Source organism: Rhinolophus sinicus, linkage group LG12 (assembly GCF_036562045.2).
Source record: "Rhinolophus sinicus isolate RSC01 linkage group LG12, ASM3656204v1, whole genome shotgun sequence".
Classification (NCBI taxonomy): domain Eukaryota; kingdom Metazoa; phylum Chordata; class Mammalia; order Chiroptera; family Rhinolophidae; genus Rhinolophus; species Rhinolophus sinicus.
The window spans coordinates 20,449,827-20,474,022 of record NC_133761.1 but is presented as its reverse complement, the minus strand read 5'-3'; the positions used below and the strand labels follow the sequence as shown (position 1 = coordinate 20,474,022).

Genomic DNA, 24,196 nt, shown 5'->3' with positions numbered 1-24,196 from the left:
CATTTCTCCAAGAGGACATATAGATGGACAATAGACATATGAAAAGATGCTTAATATCACTAATCATCAGAGAAATGCAAATAACCACAATGAGATATCACTTCACTCCTGTCAGAATAGTCATCATCAATAAATCAAAAAACAACAAGTGCTGGAGAGGATGTGGAGAAAAGGGAACCCTTGAGCACAGTTGCTGGAATTGCAAATTGGTATAGCTGGTATGGAAAACAGTATAGAGGTTCCTCATAAAGTTAAAAATAGAACTACCATATGACCCACCAATTCCCCTCTGGGTGTTTATCCAAAGAAACTCAAAACACCAATTTGAAAAAACAAAAAAAACAAAACAAACATATATGTATATATGTATATATGTATATATGTATATATGTATATATATATATATCCCTATGTTCACTGCATATTGTTATTCACAATAGCCAAGGTATGGAAATAACTGAAATTCCCATGAATAGATGACTGAATAAAGAAATTGTGGTACATTTATACAATGGAGTATTACTCTGCCACAAAAAGAATGAAATCTTACCATTTGCAACAATATGGATGGACCTACAAGATATTATGCTAAGTTAAATAAGTGAGACTGAAAAAGACACATACTGTATGCTCTCACTTTTATGTGGAATCTAAATGAGCAAACAAAACAGAAATAGACTCATAGATACAGAGAACAAACTGATGGTTGCTAGATGAGAGGGGGTGGAGGGATGGGTGAGAAAGATTAGGGGATTAAGCAGTACAAATTGGTAGCCACAAAATAGTCCCGGAGATGTGAAATACAGTATGGGGAATATAATCAATAATGTTGTAAAGACTACGTAGGGTGTCAGATGGGTACTGGATTTACCTGGGGATCACTCCATAGATTAAATAAATGCCTAACCACTGCATTGTACACCTGAAATTACTATAAAATTATATTGAATGTCAACTATAATTTTGCGTGCGCGTGCGCACACACACACACACACACACACACACACACACACACACTGTATTGGTCCTTTGTCAAGTATATACACCATGCATGTCTTACAACTGCCCATCAAACTTGCAAGAGATGGCTCCCAATGGATGTCAGAACTGGCTGCAGAGCTTTCTGTTTCTCTGGTACCCAAATCAATCTTACGATAATTTAAAACTATTTGGTGTTCCTAATAGGAGTACTGTAAAAATTAAGCTGCTATTGAAAAAATAAATTTAGAATAGCAAAATTTCACTGATGTGGGGACATAAAGACATTTCTCCCTCAAGTAACTCGACATGGGAACCATTTCACTAATTTGTTTTAATTCTTCATGGAAGAACACACTCTAGAAATACGAAGTCTAAGAAAAATTCCCAATAATATATTTTGCCATCTGCTTTTCTTAGAAAACAATCAATTAATAACATAATTGCCTTGGCATTATGTTCTGAGTTGTACACATGCTACATTGGAATGCAAAATTCAGTTTTTTGTTTTATTTTTTTAATTGTGGAAAGAGTGTCTTGAAGTTTTTTTTGTGTGTGTGTGTGTTTTTTTTATTGTATCTTTGATTTTACATCTGGTAAGCATTCTCATATTTTGACCCTACTCATTTGTTTATTTCAACTTCATTTCAACTTTAAAAATGTAGCAAGATTTTAGCACACTAACACTGGATAATAATACATCATTCTACAGGTTTTTGATTAGCATCTCAGTGACTTTTTTGCTTATTGTTTACATTAAAGTTTAAGAAAAGATGTTTTATTTAAAGAGATTATTAAAGAAGGAGAACAAATTGTTACTTCAAGTGCACATGATTGTTGTGGATATCTATCTATATCTATCTGTCTGTCTGTCTATCTATCATCTATCTATCTTGTAGATATATTTGTTTTGCTAAGGAAAGTTAGTGATAAAGGTCTTAATGTACAACTGAAGGAATTCATCAGAATCCCTAGTGGTTCTGATTTTCAGGAAGAAGGACAAAATCAATGAAGTAAACAGCTCTGAGATAAAAGAAGGATTTTCCCATTATATTAAATGGAACAGATGTCACATGTCTGATGATTCATTCTGGAAGAAGCTCTCTGTACTACAGAAGGGTCAGTTATATCTTCATAGCAATTAGTTATAATATGTCTTATGAAGATACTCTACTAGGATCTGAACTCAGGTTTTTAACTGATAAAGTCCTAATGGTGAATTTACATAATTTATATTACATTGAATTATACATAACTGATCTTACAAATTCTATGTGGTTGCTATTATATCTTTGTCTGCAATGTTTAAAAAGTAACTACTGAAGTAAGAACAAGGAGGTTGAAGGTCATTTAACCTCCTCCCCACGACACTCTGCAACAGCGAGGGTACAGCAGAAAGAATGGAAAATGTTTATAGGAGGCCTTAGCTGGGACACTACAAAGAAAGATCCAAAGGACTACTCCAAATTCGGTGAAGTTGTAAACTGCCCTCTGAAGTTAGATCCGATCACAGGGTGATCAAGGGGTTTTGGCTTTGTGCTATGTAAAGAGTCAGAGAGTTTAGATAAGGTCATGGATCAGAAAGAACATAAATTGAATGGGAAGGTGATTGATCCTAAAGGGGCCAAAGTCATGAAAACAAAAGAGCCCGTTAAAATTTTTTCTGTTGGCGGCCTTTCCCCAGATGCACTTGAAGAGAAAGTAAGACAGTACTTTGATGATTTTGGTGAGAGGGAATCCATAGAGCTCCCCATGGACAAGACCAATAGGAGGTGTGGATTGTACTTTATTACTCTGAAGGAAGAGGAACCAGTGAAGACGATAATGGAAAAGAAATACCACAATGTTGGTCTTGGTAAATGTGACATCAGAGTAGCCATGTTGTAGGAACAGTATCAGCAACAGTAGCAGTGGGGGATCCAGAGGAGGATTTGCAGGCTGACTGAGCTCGTGGAAGAGGTGGTGACCAGCAGCGTGGTTATGGGAAAGCATCCATGCGAGGTGGTCTTCAGAATAGCTATAAACCATACTAAATTATTCCATTGCAACTAATCCCCAACAGGTGGTGAATCAGTATTTTCCAATTTGAAGATTTATTTGAAGGCGGCTCCTGCCACCTGCTAATAGCAGTTCAAACTAAATTTTTTGTATCAAGACCCTCAACGGAAGTATGACATTGAGTCCCTCTGAAGTTTAATTCTGAATTCTCATTAAAATAAATTTGCTTTCATTGTTTCATTTCTTAATTGCTATGCTTCAGAATCAATTTGTGTTTTATGCCCCTCCACCCCAGTTTTGCAGAGCCAGTCTCGTGTTAAAAGCCTAATGTGACAGTGTCATGATTTAGTAGTGTCTTACTGGTTTTTAAATAAATCATTTTTGTATACAAATGCATTGGTGCTCTTTAATCATTAGAATACGAAAATTTGAGGAATATTTTTTTTTGTCATGGAATCGAGTTAGTAGAAGCACAGATTTGGAAAATAGTAATCCTTGTCTAAATTGAGGACCTAGTTAAGATTGCAGTGAAATTTTAAATGTTTTTAGTAAAAATCTAATTTTTGCCACAGCGTGACTTCCCTGTCTAAATTGGAAATGACTTAATGTAGTTAATTTGTTTGTTGGATGTTTTAATACTAACGTAGTCAAGAAGATTTATATGCATACTGTCCCAATGCCCAGTTTTTGCTTAATATGTATTGTACTTTTTAGAACAAATCTGGATAAAGGTGCAAGAAACCCCTTTGCAAAGATACTTCATGTTTTGTGCTTCCCTTAAGTAAAAATAAGAACTAAGAAAATAATGTGAATCATAATAGAAATGCAGCTAGTTCAGAGATTTTTAGTGCTGTGGTAGACTTACCCTCCATAGATATTCAAATGTTGAGGGAGGATTAAAGAAATGTATACTGTGCTTAAAAAAAAAGTAACTATTGAATAACAATTGCATATAGTAATAGAACATAATATTGTGATAGCATATCTGTTTTGCATTTGATTAATATATAGAGTGCCTTATGCATTTCAATTTGCAAGCTATAAATTGATTTTTCAAACCATTATTATAAAAACTACGTTATTTGCTCAGCTTCTTAATGATGTTTCCACTATTCACTGTAATTTTCATAGACAGAATAAAGTTTTGACTGAAATAAATCCTACTTTTGAGCAAAATTGTGTCTTGTAGTAATAATTATCACTCTCAATAATAGCTACTACTTACTTTATGTTGTGTCAGGCACTTTTCTAAATACTTTTAAATGTGCTCGTTTCAACAGCATTATGAGTTACTATTATTAACCTCATATTACAGATTTAAAAAAAACTGAGGCAAAATAAGTAGCTTATGAATGTCACACTGAAAATAGTATTGGAATCCAAATCAGGCCACCTGATGCCAATACTAAACTCTTAACAATTGCACTCACTGCTTTCCCACAAATACCTCCTACCCGTGCTCCCCCATAAGACATTATTCCATCATCAATTTTCTTACAAATGTTGAGACTATGACGTGCCTAGAAATAACAACCAATATAACATACAGAGTCTAGGTCAACATTTTCAGAAGTAAAACTTTTTATCTAACATAGATAGATGAATGCATAAGTCTGTCTTTTAGTCTATAAATAAAGTCGGGGTGCGGGGTAGGATCGCCCATCCCCTCTGTAAGGATATGGATAGACTAAGATGATCTCGGGAAGACACCTGATCTCAGTTACTTGGGAAAACATGAAATATGTCCATTTATTTCCTTTTTTTAATTCATAGCTCCACACCTAAATGTTAAATCATTAATAACTAAAAGGCTTAGTTCATAACTTCCATTAAAAGCTATTACATATAAATGTAAATTATGCATTAACAAAAAGTATTCAAATATTTGCTAATGGAAATTGAAGGCCATTAAATTAGCGACATATATTGCATTGTTTTGGGGTCAAACAAGGTATTGTACAGATAAAATTGTTTCCATAGGTACATTTCTTCTTGAACGTGGATGAGTTTTAAAAGCAATTTGTAATTTAAGGTGTTTTTATATTTTTGTAGTCTTATTTCCAACAAAATCTCCCGTATTCATCTCCATCTTAAGCAGGGATAGACAGACCAGTGCTGCTCTTCTAGAGGGATGGCTCAGTGGACCCACAACAGTTCTGCTTTCAGTGTGTTCTGGTTTGATTTCAAAGTGGTAAAAGACACTGAAAATAGTAGCTGTTGTTGGAAATATCTCTTCTTTTTAAAACCACAGTACAGGACAATATTCTCCATTGTAAAGGTGCGATTATTCAAATAAACTTCTCCCCAGAGACACGCCCTCTACAAATGGGCTTTGCTAGTACAGGACTGTCCATATGAAAAAAGTAGAAGACTAATCAGTGTTTTTTTAAAGAAGCAGCTGCAATGTCTGTTTCAATTTGTCAAGGGAAACCTTCAAATCACCTTGTCGATTTTTCTAATTTATTTACTAACATGGAGCCAACTTGAGATTTACTTACTGGTGGGACCATGTTACAGTTTCATTTATTTCTCATTAAACATTCTGCTGAATAGAAATGCCTTATCACCCACCAAAAAAAGAAGATCACCAATGGAATCCTTAAATAAATTGACTCTAAGTTTGGCTTGAAGTGCACATCGAAATTATTAATTTCAATGTTGTAAATACATTGTAAGGCATGTAAACAAATACATGTTTATAAATATATATAAAAATGTTTTCACTTCATTTACGTGATTTAGTCTTTTCAATCCTTTCTCTTTTACTGTCTGACTTGGGAATCAAACAACATTTTGTCTTCAAAGCAAACTACTGAAATCTATACCAGAGATAAAATCTGGAAATATTTTTCATGATGCATGTTACCTCTTTATTGTATATAGCCAAATATAAATTAAGACATTGATACTTGCCAAAAGTCTGCCTCCTGTAATTGTGTAGCAAAGTAATTTAGGAAGTTCTTAAACATACTTACAAAAAAGGTATTTTTTTTTTTTTCTGTGTTTAGTTCACATGTGTACAACAATAAGATATATTTTTTGATTATATATTTCTATTGGTGAAACATTTTTGAGCATGCTTCCATATTTACTTATGTATCACTTGTACACAGGTGCTACAGTACTAATACACCATGGTCCATGTATGTGTATATGTATGCATAGCATGTAGTATTTATAAGCAATAGACTGTATCATCAGTGAAACTCTATTTGACTGCAGCCTAATATCTCAAAGATGAATGTTTTATTATAGTTCACAAGGTGAACTATGTGGGCAACAGTACATTTATATTTGTTCAACTTTAATATGATCTTATGCTTGAAAAGTTATACTATCAATCTGAACCTTCTGGTTTACCTTCTTTTAACAGTAGAGATCATTTAATACATCTGTTTTGTGTAAATTACCACCAGATGGCATTCTCGGTTCTTTGCCCTCTATATATTAATCAAATGTAGAATAGATATGCTATCACAATATTATGTTCTATCACCATATGCACTCTTATTTCTGAACTTAGAACTACTTTATTTAGTAAAATTCTTTTTAACAACAACGCCAAAATTATATGCATCGTCTTTTTAATTATGAGAAAGAGATAGCAGATATATATATTACTGTGCTTAAAGAGACTTGAAAACTAGTTCAGGTCCTTTCACCTACTTTGGGCAAATTCTTATACTTCTCAAAGTATTTGTATTATCATATATAAATAAAGAATATTGGACTAGATGGTTCCATTCAAACACATATGATCAAACAGCTGTCCTGTCCATGGTAGTATCCTAAATGTGCTGGGAGCTATAGAGGTGAATTGCCAATTTCTTGAACTATGTGCAGTTAAGAAATAAAGCTATTTACCTGACTTTTTCATTTAATTAAATTGCCAGATTCACTGTTGTCCATTTTTTTGGTAAACACACTGAAAGCAAGTACAAGGCAAATCACAAAGGATCTAATATGGTATACCAAGTTTATACTTTGTTATATACTATATGAAATTAATTCTCTAAATGTATTTCATGTTATATAATCCACACAAAGTCATCCACATTTTTGCTTGTTTTGTTTTGTTTTTTTGTTAATTGGTTGGTTGGTTTTTGGCTGGCTTGTGTTAACAGGGCAGGGAATTACATGATCAAATGTGTGCTTTATAAAGATAAGTTGGAATGGATCTTTATACTAGCGAGAGACCAGTGAGAAGACTATAGAGAGTCAAGTATGAAAATAATAGTAATAAGTGGCTGAAATAGAATATATCACTCTTTCTAAGAGAAGGGATTGTTTCAACATACAATTAAAAAAAGAACGGATAGGAGGTAGAATGGAAGATGATTCTGAAGTTTCTAGGTTGGTAGCAGCGTAGATGGTGAGTCATTATCAGAGGACAAAAAAGAAAATATGAAAATAAGATTTTAGTGAAATGTAAAAAATTTCATTTTGACACGTTGGCTGAAGATTTGTGGTATAACCTGATGAAAATATTAACTTATATGGAGCTCAATAAGAAGGTAAGAGATACAGGACATAGAGAAAAATTCTATCAACTATGTTCAGCAAAATTAACAGTAAACTTTTCTCCTTTTTATCCCCCTCTGTATTTTATTAATAGCACAAAGATTATTTCAAATTTACTAGCATGACCCTTTTATCCAAAGAATATCGTGCTATCTATCTGACCACTTTAGATCCAGACGCTAAAATAATACATCCTGGACAAAAAAAAGAAGATGTATTTACTTCTATTTTCAGTCCAAAGAAACTATGTGTATTATATGTTGTTTTATGTGTATTATATGTATTAAAATAAAAAGGAAATGTTTGCTATTATATTTAATTTTTACATTACTTACTGTTTTGCTATAAAATTGACAGAAATATAGTTTTGGTTATTGAGAATAATCCTGTTTCATGTGGGAACTATATTACATTCAAAGTGTTGCAGTAATATACATTTGACTGGACAGGATTCCGAAGCATAGATGCTTCTCTGATTTTTCCCAAGAACACATGAAACTCTTTATTTTTTCTTTTTTTCTTGCCAGCAGTCCCACATTATACAAAATTTCAATTAAGTCTTTTCCTTCTAGTTTATAGGTAGATGAAAATATTGAATTTCCCTAAAGGTTTAAAATTCTTTTTCTATCATCAGTGAATTTATTAGTGGTCTAATGTAATAGCTTACTTTTCTACATGACTTTTAAAAAGAATTGTTTCCAACAAAAGTAATGCAAGTTACATTTCAGCAAATTCTATGCTGTTGAAATGAACTAAGAAATATCAATTTTAATGGGGAAAAAAATGTTTTCTACAATACATCCATGGCTTCCATTGTTATGTTTGCTTAGTAGAAGAGATTTAAAGCATTTGCTGAATGACTGTAAAGAGAACAATTTCATTTGTAAGCAAAATTTAAAATACTTCCTGTTAATGTTTTTCTATAAATAATCAATATAAAGTTCTTTTTATTTGAAGGTTTAATGAAAACATCAAAATCAGAATAAGGCAAAGAAGAAGAAAAATATCCCAAAGAGTAAGTTTCTGGATCAAGACAAGTTACTTTTCTTCCAAAAGTTAATGATCTTATACTTAGATTAAAGCAAATGAGTCTAATTTTACCTCTTACTCTTCAATAAAATGAGTGTATGTCAAATATTTCTTTAAAATTTTAATTTATCATATTTATGCTCAATGGTAAATTTGGCGACTACGTATATTTAGTCTTTTTTCATTTGTTATTTCTCCTAAAAAGTTCTCATGTGTAAGTAGTTATACTTGAAAGATTTATGAAATCTTTTATTTTATCATTAGAAATGAATTAATATAATTTAGTCATTATATATGTATGAGGTGTAATAAAAAAATGGTGAATGTCTAAATTAAAAAAAATTATTATAGTAAATGACATATCACTATTAATCCCCCTCAAAGTCTTCCCCCTCACTTCGAACACACTTATCCCATTATTCTTGCCACTTTGTGAAGCAGTTCTGGAAGTCCCCTTCCATGAGTGTTCTTTAGTGGGGCTGTTGTGGCTGTCTCGATGTCCTGACTCTATTCAAAACATTTTCTTTCATGGTCATTTTGACTTTGGGGAAGAGCCAGAAGTCGCACAGTGCCAGATCCGGTGAATAAGGAAGACACGAATACAATGCAATGTTTTGACAGAAATTTCCATACCGGAAGCAATGTGTGACTCGGAGCATTGTCATAATGGATAATGAAGTAAAGACATTTTTTTAATGGAGTGATTTTTTTTTAAAATGTAAATATTCACCGTAGTTTTTGATAACAACTTGTATTTGTTCTTTGGGGAGGTAAGAGAAAACGTAATAAGCACATTAGCACCAGCTCCTTCTGCCTTCACTTCTGAACCTACACTACTGTATTCTACGCATTTGATATATGTAAATGGTATTTGTCAGATGTATTAAAATGAGTTCAAGTTGAATCTTTGTTGTATACTGTAGCACGATAGTAATTTTTCTTGAAAACATGCATCATTAAATCATGTAATGATGGTAAATAAAAGAACAGCAAAAGACTAGTGAAGAAACTATTTGTGGAATATAGCCAAATTAATTATTTTTAATAATTGGGGGGGAATTTGTATTATTGCATTTTTAATGTTTTTATATGCTCAAAACAACCAATTTAAAAATATTTACTGTTTGCATTAGGAAGTTTGAAAATTAACGTACCATTACAAAAGAGGTGAGCAAACGTATTTGTGCAGAAGAATCGTTCAGAATCTGGAAGGTATAGTAACTGGTTTGATCAAGAGGATAGCAGAGGAAGATTCAGAATAATATGTGAGGGAAGGACATTCCAGGACTAGTGTATAGGATGCACAAGGAAGGGAGAGAGAAAATAGCAGGGCTTGTTCAAGAAACAAAATATTGTTGGTACATACAGTGAATATAGGTAATGGGGGGAATGAGGAAAAGAGCGAGGTAGGGTCATAAGGTCTAATCATGGAGAGCACTTAATGCCTTTATACAGATATTGGCCTTTACTAAAGAGATAAAAGGTAACCGCTAAAGATAAGATGAAGGAAAACTAACAGGTCAAGATTTATATTTCAGATATTTACTCTGAACAATGAAGGGGATGGTTTTGAGGAAAACCTGGAAACCAGATGGAAACATGTTTTAAATGTCCAGGCAAGAAATAATGAGATCATGAGGCTCTGGCTGAAAGAATCAATGAAATAGTGACTATGGGGACTTCAAAAAAAGAAAAAAAAGTAAGGGGTTTAGAATGATACCAAGGTTAATATGATCATTAGGTGGCTGACTGCATGAGTCTGAATTTTTTCATCAAATCAAGTCCCCGAGTCAGGGCATGCTTTTTCTTGGACAATGTAAAAATGAGCCACTGAAATCCCATGTGTAGGTGATTACAGTACCTGGCTCTTCACATTAGCATCAGGCTGCAGTTTTCCTACCTAATTACTGTGCACGTGTCCATTCTGACTCCTAACTATTCTTCATTCAATAAGCATTATCACAGGGCTTACCATGGCTGAGTACTTGCTGGCTGGCTTTTTGCTCATGCCCCCTCCACCCAATTTTCAGTTTCAATTTCTCATTAATCGTTTATGCCAGCTCCTACTGTTGCATCTAGATCTTAACTTGACTGTTTGTTTCTAATCAGATAGATCTCCTGGATATATTGTGTGGAGGCTCACTGTGAACATCAAGGAACTATGAAGTCAGACAATTAAATTCATGAACTCATCCTAGAAAAAATGCCGCATACCTCATTGCTGAATATCACTATGGTCACCTTCAAAGCACTCCCCTTAGTAAGTTATACACTGATGCCAGGGCCTACTCCACCCTTCAAAGCAATTTTGGAACTCTTTTTCTGAGATGGCCATCAGAGCTGTTGTCGTATTACCTTTGATGTCCTGAATGTCATCAAAATGTCTTCCTTGCAATATTTCCTTAATCTTCGGTAAAAAAAAAGAAGCCATTCAGGGCCACATCAGGTGAGTAGGGAGGGTGTTCCAATATAGGTACAGTTTGTATTGGAACAGTTTGTAAACAGTTTGTTTACTGGCTAAAAACTCCTTCATTCAGAGTGCCATGTGAGCTGCTGCATTGTCATGATGCAGGAGCCATGAATTGTTGGCAAAAAGTTCAGGTCCTTCTATCTTTTTCACGCAGCCTTTTCAGCACTTCTAAATAGGAAACTTTGTTAACTGTTTGTCCAGTTGTTACAAATTCATAATGAATAATCCCTCTGATATCAAACAATTGTCAGACTTCATATTGCCAGTTCCACCTAGCTCCACTAGCTAATAATTTTGGGGTAGAAACCAGTGGAGTGTTTAGCGTTCTCCATTGCCTATACAACTGTGATTTGTGCCACTAACTCTTTCCTACAACATTTGTTTCTTTTATGCCTGTGAGCTATCCCACCACATACTGCTCTCATTTCCTTTGGCCTTCCCTTGCTGAATTTCCTAGGATGGAAAAGATTTCTATAGGATCAGAGATTGTATTAGAGAGAGATTCTCATCTCTCCTTATCTTCCACCAGGAAGGGAGGAGTCATGGACACATTTATTTTGCAAGAAAAAATTCACACTTTAAACAATGTAACATAAAAAAATGTAACCTATCTGAATTAAATCTAACCCATGTTACTCCATACTGGGAAGATTAATAGTGATTAAATTGTTCAGAAGCGTATTCTTGCAATTTTTTGTTGTTGTTCAAAGTTGTAAAGGCAGATGAAACATAACACTTAGAGTAGCACAGAGGGCGTCTTTCTACATCCAGGATCAAAAATCAATTTCTCTTTTATACTTTCATATGTATTTCTTTTTTATATTTTCTAGGAACTTAAATTTGTTAAGCTATAGTATATATTTTGATAACAAAATTTTATATATATATATGTATTATCAACTATATATAATATCAACAAGTCACTGATAAAATTAAAGATATCTCAGCGACTCGTATCTGAGAAAATTTAATGAGGGCTATGCTGCCATTTTTAAAAACAAGCATCTTTACTAGTGATGTAACTATCATGCAGTAGATAATAAATGGTAAAAGCAAAACCTTGAGAAAACATTCTTGCTGTTCTTCATGGCCCCAGGGTTAAAAAGCATGATTTCCTTTGACAGCTGGCCACTTTGCTATGGCCAAGGGACAATTTAATGCAAAAGGACAAGCAGCGCCAAAGAGACACAACTTATGTTCTAACTTGGGAGATCAGTCTTTGTAATGGCACCGCAAGCTGCAGTAGTTAAGGACTCTGGAATTAGAACTGGGGGGTTTAAATCCCAACTCAGCCACTTACTAGATTTGTGACCTTGGACAAGATAGTGAACCTTTAAAACAACTGCAAAATGTAAATGATGCCTTAACCTCTGAGCCTTTTGTAAAGATTAAGGGAGGTCGGAGAAATAGACAATTAATTAGGGCTGAGCTCATAGGGATGTACAATAAATGGTAGAGTGATCTTTGATAATTCAATTGCTATGGAAAACTGGGATACCTGAAAGAAAAAAACAAAGTAAGGATATAAAAGTGCGCAAGAAAAAAATTATAGAAAGGCTGAGATGTTGAAGCTGTACATGAACAAAAAATGGAATAGTACAGAAGTGCATTGTTTATAAGAATTTACAACAAAAGACATCTTAGAAATGCTACTACAATAATTTGACATTGGGTTACTTGCAAAGGGAGAACGGTTAATTAGGGCAGCAGAAATTCATAAGGCAGTGTGAAACAACGTAAAATAGGACAACAGATCAAATGAAACAGAACCGAAACATGAGATGATACATCAATCTAGCAGGGTCAAAAAATGACCAGCAATTCCTTAGAAAGGACAGACTGGAGATTTAGGTGCATGGACACTAAAATCACATGGCCTGGGTCCAAATCCTGACTTGGAATATTTACTAGTTGTGTGGCCATGTACAAGTTACTTAAGCTCTCTGTGCCTCAGTTTCTTCATCATGTAAAAACTGGTTAGTAACAATACCTACCTCCTTTATAATTGTACTGAGTTTAAATTAGAGTTAATATAAGCAAAGCACTAAATTCAGGCTTCTGTAAAAAGTAATATAAATGGATCCACTTCAAAATGGAATCAGAGCTGCCATCCTAGAGTAACTGTCTTGCATGTCTTACTCCTTAAAGCTTTGGAATTAAAACTGGGCAAAATAATCTGGATTGAACCTAAAGCAGCACTGTATCCCAAACAACTGTTTGGAAAGCTAATAGGAAGTGGACATTATGAATACAGGACTGGAAATTAAAAACATCCTTTAGAATTAGAATCACTGTGTTAGCTTACCTGCACCTATAGAAATTCCTTCCTTCTATTCATGTAATTGTTCCCCTTCCCTTTCTCATAAAAATCCTTTGTCTTCACTTCCTAATGGGAACACGATTTTGGTTTCTGCTTGAATCAGTGCTTCCAAATAGTATTTTTTTGTACCTAAAATAAACACTTGTCGACTCTTAACTTTGATCTTGCATTTTTAGGTTAACATCATACAAACCTACTAGCTGCATTAGAAGCATGGCTATTATGATTATTTTAAATGTGTCCAATTGTATAGATGCCTAAAGCATTTGCATATGATTATCCACTTATATATATCAACTCATAATTTTATAAACAGCAACTTAAATTATTCTCATAAATGACCTTTTTTTAATGTCCATTGAATGAAGGTACTTAAAAGGAATTTTTCCTTTGCTAGATTGTTAGTTCACTGAGTAAGGCTTTTATATCTCTGAATCTTCATTAAAATAGTTTCCAAGCCTGGCTCTACATTACAATCCCCTTGAGAAACTTAAGAATGCTAATCTCTGGACCCACTTTAGATGAATAAAATTGGATTCTCCAGAGGGAGGGCTGTATTATTAAGGTGTCCCTGGTAATTTTAATGTGCAGCTATAAGTGAATCTGAGTGTGGGTAGAGTTTGATAAAACTAACAAACTGCAGTTACTCAGGGATAGCAAAACAAGAAGCTGCTACCATTTTCTATACCTGTCTCTTTTCTCCAGTGTTTCAATAAGTTTCTCCCTTTGCACTATTTTGGTGCTACTAAAAGTAAAACCCACCAGATGTTTGTGCATAACTTACTGAAAATAAGGACTTTTTTCCAGAATGTAAATCAAGTATGCCCTTAATCACACTGCTTATTTCACCTGACAATTTGTCTTTCTTTTCTTTTTTTTTCATACTGAGGTTTTATCAATGAAAGAATTGGTGTGTTGCTTTACATCCTGGCACAAACTCATTATCTCCTGGTGGACTTCTCAGGCAGGGTTTATGGAGCAGTAGTTTGAGTTCCACTCTACTAGTTACTCACATCAGCATGAGAATTTGCAGAATATATCACATTTAAGATCAAAACAAACAAAAGCCCACTTTTGTCCCACATTTCCCTCCATCTCCTGTACTTTTACAGAGTTATCCATATCTGTTGCCTTTAATTGCTCTTGTACAACCACTCAAAAAAAACATTGCAATCCTGCTTTGTCGAAGTTACTATTCTGACCAATCAGTGGTTAGTTGTCAGTCTTCATCTTCCTTGATTCCTCAGTCGTGTTTGACATAGTAGATCATCTATGGCAGCCTCTACTCTAAGCTATTGATTCATATACCCAACTACCTATTCCATATGTTTGTTTGCTTGAATATCAGTAGGCATTCCAAATTTATTATATGTAAAAAGAAATTTTGATTTGTGTCCCTGAACCGGCCCTTCCCATAGTCTTACCTCTTCTCACAGTTACCACCGTGTCCCAATCCACAATGATCTCTCACCTGGACTCTTGAAATAGCCTCTTAAGTATTCTCCCTATTTCAGTGTTGCATTCACACTATGTTTTGTCAATACATCAGCCAGAGTAATCCTTGGAAAACATAAAATACATGATCACTCTTCTCAAAATCCTCCAATGACTTTCCAGTTCTGAGTATACTTCAAACCCTATTAAGATTAGACAATCTAAACAAGACTACATTTGGTTTTGCCACTAATTCTGTGATCTCATCTCTTACCACTGTCCCTTTCAGACACTATTAAGCCACAAAGGCCATTTTTCTGTTCTACAGAGACACTTTGATACTAGCTAATTTTCAGACAAGCATAAAAGGCAATTACATTTCAAAGTTTTCATCATTAATTAAAAAAAAAATGGTGCTAAATTTTAAATCTAATGAACCTATGGAAATATTAGGAATGATTTGATTATCAGATTGGCGAGTTTTCATTATGCATTCCACGTCTGTAATCTTCACTAGACATAATTGACTAATATTTCTGATGAGTTGTACCTCAGAAATTATTATCTTATATAAAATTTCATTTAATCAGATATGTCTTTTAATGAATCCTCATTTGACTTTTTCAGAGTAAATAAAATATTTTTCTTTTAGCTAGAATCAGAATTTTGTAAAAATCACATGATATTTTCCCACAATTATGGAAAAATAATTTAATGAAATAAGTTGTAAAGTGTTTATATATACATATGCATATATATTTACATATATAGTTTTGTTTTCATTTACATGTAATTCACATTTCTCAAAGTTCCACAGACGATGATCATCCAACTAAATTAAACATTTGACACAGATAACCTAGAAATCAATGCATACTATTTTAAACCTATTATTTTCATGTACAACTGAGCACTATTTAAATCAAAATTAGATTTCTACCAGAAATTCTATATTAAAGATAAATAGGGAAGTGAAGGAGATGTTTTTATTAATAATAACTTAGCGTAGAAGCACAGTTATACTTTTCAAATTATTGCAAATATTACTGAAATACAACGCAATCTGTCTAGCAATTCTCAACATATTTCAGGTATATCAACAAAAAAAGTTCCTTCAAATAAACTGTATTTCATGTTCATTGGGTGTTGCCTTACTCATTATAAAATGTACTAAAATATTGACCTATTCAGTTCTGAAATATTCCTCACTATTTTATTACTCAATTATGATCTTGATCACTCATTATTTTAGGTATCACATCAGATGCCAAAATTACTAATTTGCACTTAATTTTTAGAAGAAACAGTATATTGGGAAAAGACTGGAACTCAGAGTAAGGAAACCCAGATGCAGTTATATTACCTGAAACAGTGATTTGACCCTGATCAATTTACTTGCTTTTTTCTGGCTTTCAGTTTTTTTCTCATCTGTAAACTAAGGATTTTTAAACTGATGAATTGTATAATCTGTGTTAATTCTAAATGTCAACACTACAGCATTGTGTGTGGGGAAAAATGGTGGCTGTCTGATTCTGAACATCCCCTACAATGCCACTAAACATTATATAAATAAACAAAGATGAAAATAAAACCATGCTGACCTATGCATTCAGAATACTACCCCATTATTGTCTGTAAACAGAATATATATGTAAAAAAAAAGTCTACAGAATTCACCTGCATGACTCTGAATATAGAGTATAGGATGGAAAGCTTAAAAAGGTATGCAAAAGCTACAATAAAAAGGCACAGAGGACATAAACAAAACACATGCAAAACCATCCTCAGAAATACAAAGTTAAACATTAAGTGCCAAAATAATAAACACAGTACTGGGACTTGGTAGTTTACAACACTGATTAAATGGAGGGAACTTAAAGCGTGTGGAACTAAAAGTAGCAGTCTCAGAAAGCATTAATTATGAGGTAGAAACACATATACATTGAAAGGATACTACTCACTGGGAATGAAACAGTGAAGGAAAATAATGAAAACAGAAAAGTAAATGAAGAATCCCAAAGGAACAAGAGAGAAGCAAGACATGCCAACCCTTCTTTGACACCAGCAATGCCATCCATAAAATCAGCTGTAGAGAAGAGAACATTCTCAAACTAGGAATACTGTCCATGAAATGAATAGAAATAGGAAAAAGACAATCATATCTATGCAAAACTGTGATAAGTTAGAAATGGGAATCAACATATTTCTGGTGCTATACAGAAAACAAGCAGGGAGTTGAATAAAATTGTATCACAACTCCCCAAACTAAATATACTCAAACAAGCAATTAGGGAGGTTAAATACTTCCTTGAATCAGAAACATATATAGTAGAACTATAAATGGACATAAAACAGGTTATAAATGAAACAAAAGTTGATTTACCTCAAGAAAGAAACAGAAGAAAATGATAGAATTACACTAGAAGTGAATATAAATTACAAGGCACCTAAGGAAGAAATATTCAAAATAAAAGTTTATAAAGATATTGAATAAAAGCAGGGAAAAGAAAAACTCAGGAGAACAAACAAATAAAAAAATGGGATAAAGAAGTAAAATGGATCAGAAAGAAAGTAGCTGAAATGGAAGATAGAAAAATAGCATAAGTTAGTTTAGTATCCCTAAAGAAGGAAACCAAAACAATGGAACAAAACTAATATTTATATGTATAATCTATGAAAATTTCCACAGATCACGGAAGCTCAAGTTTAGACTCAAAAGGACCAACTGGGTGCCAGAGAAGACTGAACTGGTACAATCACCTCTGAGACAGATTCTAATGCATTTTTTAAAGAAAAAGAAAAAAAAAAAAATATTCAGGGCCTCCAGGGAGCAAGTTTAAATAACTCACAAAAGCATAAGAATTAGACTCTTTTCAGACATTTCCAAAACAATGTGCAAAGTAAGGAGTATTTTCAAGAAACTTAAGGAAACAGAATGCACTCAGGATATTATGCCCAACTAAGCCCTACCTTCGAGTAAAAAAACTATAGAAAAACAGTCTTGCACATGAAGAACTGATGGGAGTATTGCTACATGTGTACCTTCGAAGGAAGATACTATGGGAGGAGCTGTGTCTAACCAAGAGATGACTGGGAAAATTCTGGCTAAGAACTGATTGTCAGGAACTTATATTTTAATTTTAGAACTAAAATTAAAGTGAAGTCGTGGATAAAATAATAACATATCATATATTCTGCCAAAGTACAGAGAATGAAACAATAACCAAAAACAAAGGGGTGGCAGCAGTGGTGGTGGGACTTTGTTTGAGCTTTCAGGAAAGCAAGACAGTTTTTCATGTTACCTTTGAACCTAAGGTGTTGTGCGGCTAGAACAATTACATCCATCTTGGTACCCTCCTCACGACCTTGGCATCTTATTATAAATTGTTCTAAACACACCTCATTTCCCATTTCAAAATAAAATAAAATAAAATAAAATAAAATAAAATAAAATAAAATAAGTAAAGTAAAGTAAAGTAAAGTAAAGTAAAGTAAAGTAAAGTAAAACAAAACAAAACAAAACAAAATAAAATAAAATAAAATTCTCAGGTGTGCGAACTCACACTTCCTTGAGTCTTCCCTGCATGCCATACCTATAAAAGTATCTGCATTCAAAGCCATCATTACACATTTACTTCTGATATTTGACCGCCTGTCTATTCCTACTCTCAATCTATGCCATGATCCTATGTCTAACAGTTTTCTCAGGCACACTTGGGTGCATTGTTGAGTTTCCAATTTCCTAATTACCACCACATATTCCAAAATTTCTATTTCAGATGTTTAATGAATCTTGGAATTCTGGAGTTTATTCTATAATATACTAACATGTGTTCTAATTGCTACATTTTAGTTGATAATAATTACTTGTTTCTCAAATCTTCTCATGAGAGCTTCCCAAACATTACAACTAGGTTCCTAAATAAAGAGCCCAGAACTCTTTCTTGAGTTCCAGCTGCATAATAACAGCTCCAATTTTATGTGTCATAGTGAAATTACATGTAACGAACCTGAATCTATTTTTTCCCATACTTTCACATCTGATCTTCCTTCGCTACATCATATTTCCTTAATATAACAGCTGTGAACCCAGTCACTCAAGCAGAACACCTGGGCACAATCTTTGATTATCCCCTTACTTCATTCAATATAACTCTAACATCTGTTTGGATTCTAGGAACTGTCAACTTTGTCCCCATGTTCTATTTTCTTCTTATAACCTCAACTGCCATTATCTTGGGTTTGGGCTTATCTATTTTCTGAATTATTAAAATAGCTTCTTAATCCATTTTTCCCCTTTCATGCCCCTTCTATAAAACTTCAAGAACAATATTATCCAAATAAAACTCACAAGTTACTAGGTCTCCTTAAATCCCTTCATAGACGCCCTATGGGGACTAAAGCCACATTTTTAATCTCATCTGTTGGTGCTCCTTCCTTCTCATGTTATGTTTCAGAAATAATAACTACCTGCAGTTGACACCCTTAAGCCAGGCTTTTCATGAATCTGTACCTTTGCCCATGCTCTCAACTCTGTCTAGGATGTCCACCCCTTACATCTTCACCTTTGCTGACCTGACATCCTCCTCCTAGCTGAAACCTTCCCTAATACCTTGTCACCTGTCAAATTAATTATTCTCTTCTCTGTGCTACCACTGTATTTAGTACAAGCTTCTATTATTACAATCATGATAATGGAATTTTATTTCTGTATGTTTGTGCGTACCTGTTATTAACAAGCAGGGATTGCCTTACAAAAAGAGCTGATGTTCACAGCACCTCACAGTATAGGTCTATAAACTAGAGGTATTTAATAAATGCTATATAACTGAACACATAAACTGATAATATTAACTATAATGAAGTATCACTGCATTAAGCATTCATAATTTTGAATTCATTACTTTTTACTTATATCTTTAAGAATAATTTCTAAATTAGGTTTTATACAATAAATTGAAACCACTGTTCTTTTATGTTTAAATCTTGTTACATAAATATTTTTGTGAATAAGTTAATATATTTAAATATTAACATAGACTTTTTCACTATAGAACAAGTTGGAAGCAAGCAAAATACATGATTATTCACAACTGGGTGGGTCTCAAAGTCACATGGTTATTTAAATGTGGCACTTGACAAACTGATTGTTTGCATATATGAAGATTAAATGAGATAACATATTTATAACTTCCAGCATGATGTTTGGTGTATGACACGTATGCCAGCAATGTTAGTTACTATCCCTTTTCTGACAGTTTAAAGTAAGCCACAAATGGACAGAGTAGATTTTCAGAGGTCACCTTATCTTTGAGAGAGCAATAGAGTCCAATTTCTATATTCAAATCAGCTTCTTAAGCTATGGGAGACATAACATCAGCACCAACTATTTATGTACAATGACCAAACAATTTATACTGTTAAAGGGAGTGAACAGAATACAACAAAATAGGGTTCTAACAAATTATTTTATCATTATTACATTTTTTCTATTTTATTGATTCATAGTTTTTATTGTCTCCATAAAATTCATATATTTTTAGGAAGATAAACCACCAGCCTATGAATATGAACTTGAAAATTGGCTACAATTTAAGTGATGAGGATTTGAACTGTTCAGAAAGACATTATTTGTTTTCATTTACACTTGGTATGTTGCTGTCCAATTTACATCATTTAGATTTCCATATCTTGTTGTAGGAGGCTTATTTTGTGCAGTGTCTTGCAATTCCCCATTTTGTTGGATCTTGAGATCTAAAGGTGATAGGTAATTACCGTAGAACACACTGTGAACAGCAGATCTGAAGTAGTGTGAACTACACCGAAAATTCCATTATATATTCCTGAATGTTAATGAATATTTAAGCAAATTTCAAAACTATGCTTCAGTTCTAAAGCAATGAATATTATATTGTTTCATTACATTTCCCTCAGAAGCTCTTATCGTTTAATTTTATACCTTGGCCATTTGAGAAATACACCCTTGAGTAAGGATGTTTAGTAGTTAACACCAATAATATTACTGGTGTAAAGACTGATGATAATAATGTACAAATCTCATTTTACATTGTTATTGACTTTCCAACTTATTTTGTAAAAGGACCCAAACATAACTATGGCTTTGGATTTGATGGTTTAGCATGTAAACAGCTTTTGAACATTTATTGGTATTTTATTTTACTACTTTTATTTTCTTATTTTAAGCTCAAAGAATCAGATTTTCAGATTGTTATACATCTTTTCTAACAAAAATTTGAAGATGCTGTGCCCCAAAATAAAAGACATGCAAATACCATGATCACGCAACATATTTTAAATGTGTGTAAAAATTCTGAAAACTTTCCCAGGCTTTGTCAGAATCTTTGCTTAAGCAGAAGCAAGATGAGACTTTTCTTCCCACATAATTTCACAGCACACAAACCATGAACAGAAAATAATTATGCCTAATATAAATAGATATTGGCTGTTTACGTAATTCCCTATTTTATACTCTATTTTACAGTGCATGTGTTGCTTGAATTTTTATATTTGTATGAATCATTTCATCCTGTTTAGGATGTCCATCTAATGTATCTAACAGCTTCATATACAGATGGGTGCTTAATAAAAATTAGTTAATGATGTTGTTTATAAGCCATAAAAATTGCCAGTATATATAGACAGCAAGATGATTTTTAAAAATGTAAGCCAAGATATTTATAAAAAGGTCATTTAATTCAAGTGTATCCTGTTCTTCAAAGAAACAGAAGAAAATAGATTTTTTTTTCTATTTGAGGAATTGCTATGAAAATGCCCTAACTTGGTGACCACCATAGTTAACATATTAATTGAATTAAAAGATAGAATATTTTATCTCCTTACTGCTACCAGGGATATATCAAGCAGAAAAATAACAGTATTATTATTCTGAATGGTTTTTGAAAGTCAATTTGAGTCAAAGTTATGCCTCTGAAATAAACTTAATGTAGTCTGAAACGTTGTGAAAGCTACAATCAATATGAATGACAGCTGAGGTTACTGGCCAAAATATGCTGCTTACTGATGCCCTCAGAAAGTTTCCTTTTTTTTCCTAACCTGAAAATAGCCATGAAAATTGAGCAGTAGACTAAATCAGAAAATAATATTAGAAGATCAGTGGGAACAATAACCTGAAGCTTTCAAATACTCCTGTTAATATAAAATGCTATTAATATAAAATGCTATCATTTTACCAATGTTTCTAGACATCTTTAGGAGTACTACGGAGTTTCCTTTTTTTAAATTTTTTTTTAAATTAATAAACTTATTTTGTTAGAGCAGTTTTAGGTTGACAGTAAAACTGAGCAGAAAGTACAGAAAGTCCCCATATTTCCCTTCCTTCTCTCTCTCTCTCTCTCTCTCTCTCCCTCCCTCTTTCTCTCTCACTCACACTTGCAGCCTCCCTCACTATTGACACCAAGCACCACAGTATACATTTGCTGCAATCCATGAATCTTTCTTGATTCAATCTCCTCATTTTAGTGGAAATAAGTATATTTGATTCAATTACCTCAAATGTCTCTTCCAGTCCCAATGTTCGATGATTATATTACTTTCATAAGTACTAGTCCTTATCCTCAGGGGAAAATTGGGAAAACTGCCTACCTGGGATCTGGATAAAGGGATTATTTGCTTCCATGAGAACAGGCCTCTTTTATCATCACAGATTCGTATATGTATGGCTTCTACACCAAAGCATGACCTGCTCTTTCCCATCTCTCCAGCCTCTTCTAGAACTCCTCCCCAAGTTCCTGCTCTCTGCTTTCTTGTCATACACCCTGGAATTCTGTCAGCTCCCCAAATGGAACTTCGGTACATTCTCGTCATGCTGCCCAGCTTCAGCACCAGCAACTCTTGCTCAGCCTCCGTCCAAGGTCACCTCCTCGGGAAATCTCTCCTTGCACCCTACATTAAGCGTTTGGTTATAATCCTCAAAAAGCACTTTCTGATTTTCATTCTTAGTACTTATCACATTTACAATTATTTGCTAAGTGTCAGTCTTTGTCCCACTAGACTGAAAGCTGTGACTAAGTCTCTTATTCTTTGCCACTTACCCTATTCTCTCCACAGTGCCTGGCATATAGTTGAAACTCAATGAATATTTTAAAACTGACATTACTTTTAATATTCTACTGCCACTCATTCTTATTCTGGGGGTGTAGAAACAAAAGGCTTAGTTCTCACAGTAGATTGAGATAAACACAGTCAAATTGGGTATTTAAGAGCAGTAGTTTTCTGAAGGAGCTTGATGTATTGAATATAAAATTAAATTTTTAAAAAATCCTCTAAGCTAATAAAAAGGAGGAACAAAAGACTAAATTTTATTCTGATATAAAAGTTTTCATGAGTCATGCTTAAAAGCCCTCTCTAGTCTGAGAGGCGGAATCAAACATTGTCATAGAAATCCCACACAAAATATATGTGACTTTGTAATATTTCCTAGGAAAGATAAACCATTTTTTTAATAGATTACAAGATTTCAACACAGAACATGAAAATGATATGAAGAGAAGAGATATCTCAAAAGACACGATGATGGGAAAACCCAAAAGAGGTCACTGGTTCTGTGTTAACAGACCACAACCAGATAGTAAGGTGCTAAATCTGGAGTAAATTCTGAGGGAGAGACTTATCTTGGAATTCATACAATGTACATCCCACTGAAAGTATATTTCTACAATTAATGACTATTAAGTATAATATTATTGGACAGGACAATAAATATATCAGCATTTAAGTTATCAAACCTAGCAAGAAAATTTTAGGACTCAAAGGAAATGCAGGCATTGTTTAATCCAGCCTCCTGGTTTTAAATATATGGATATTGTCCTTTCTATGAATATTGAATCAGTGATACACATGGCATACCCCAGAGGATCACAGTTATTTACGTAAATGAATTTAGAATCCAATGTAATTGTACATTGAAATATATCTCTGTCACATGCTCATATTATGTTAGTATATGACAAATAATTTTGCTCCTAAGAAACCAGAAACTTCAGTTTTATTTTCGATATAATTAAACATTGGTTTTAATTATTGACAGAATGCTTTTTTAAGAGAATATCAAATCATCACCTAAGCATGTTCTACAGATGACTTTGATCTTGATAAAATTTAATTCATTTGAGTTAAATGGTAGGATATGGAGAAATAGAAAATATTTGTAAATTAAAAAAAGCAGTGATATACTATGCCGTAAATAATTTTATTTCACTAATTTAATTTTACAGACCTGGAAAACTAAGAAATACATGGGAAGATTTGTGAGACTCATAAATTGCAAACAAAGTCTTGAAAATTATTTCTTATTTATTATTTTTAGTTTTATGCTTCAAAGCATGTTTTAAAATTAAAAATTTAAGAATCAACTGTTAATAATATGGTAATTCTTTAATAGTGTAAGCTATTTTGGTTTTACATTC

The 24,196-nt window shown here is 33.2% G+C and overlaps 1 protein-coding gene and 1 pseudogene across 6 annotated transcripts in view; one reads left to right on the top strand and one right to left on the bottom strand.

Annotated features, from left to right (window-relative positions):
- CSMD3 (CUB and Sushi multiple domains 3) overlaps positions 1–24,196 on the bottom strand; it is a 1,090,811-nt gene that overhangs the window by 458,112 nt on the left and 608,503 nt on the right. The window lies entirely within an intron of this gene.
- Positions 1,048–3,011, top strand: LOC109454555 (heterogeneous nuclear ribonucleoprotein D0; annotated as a pseudogene).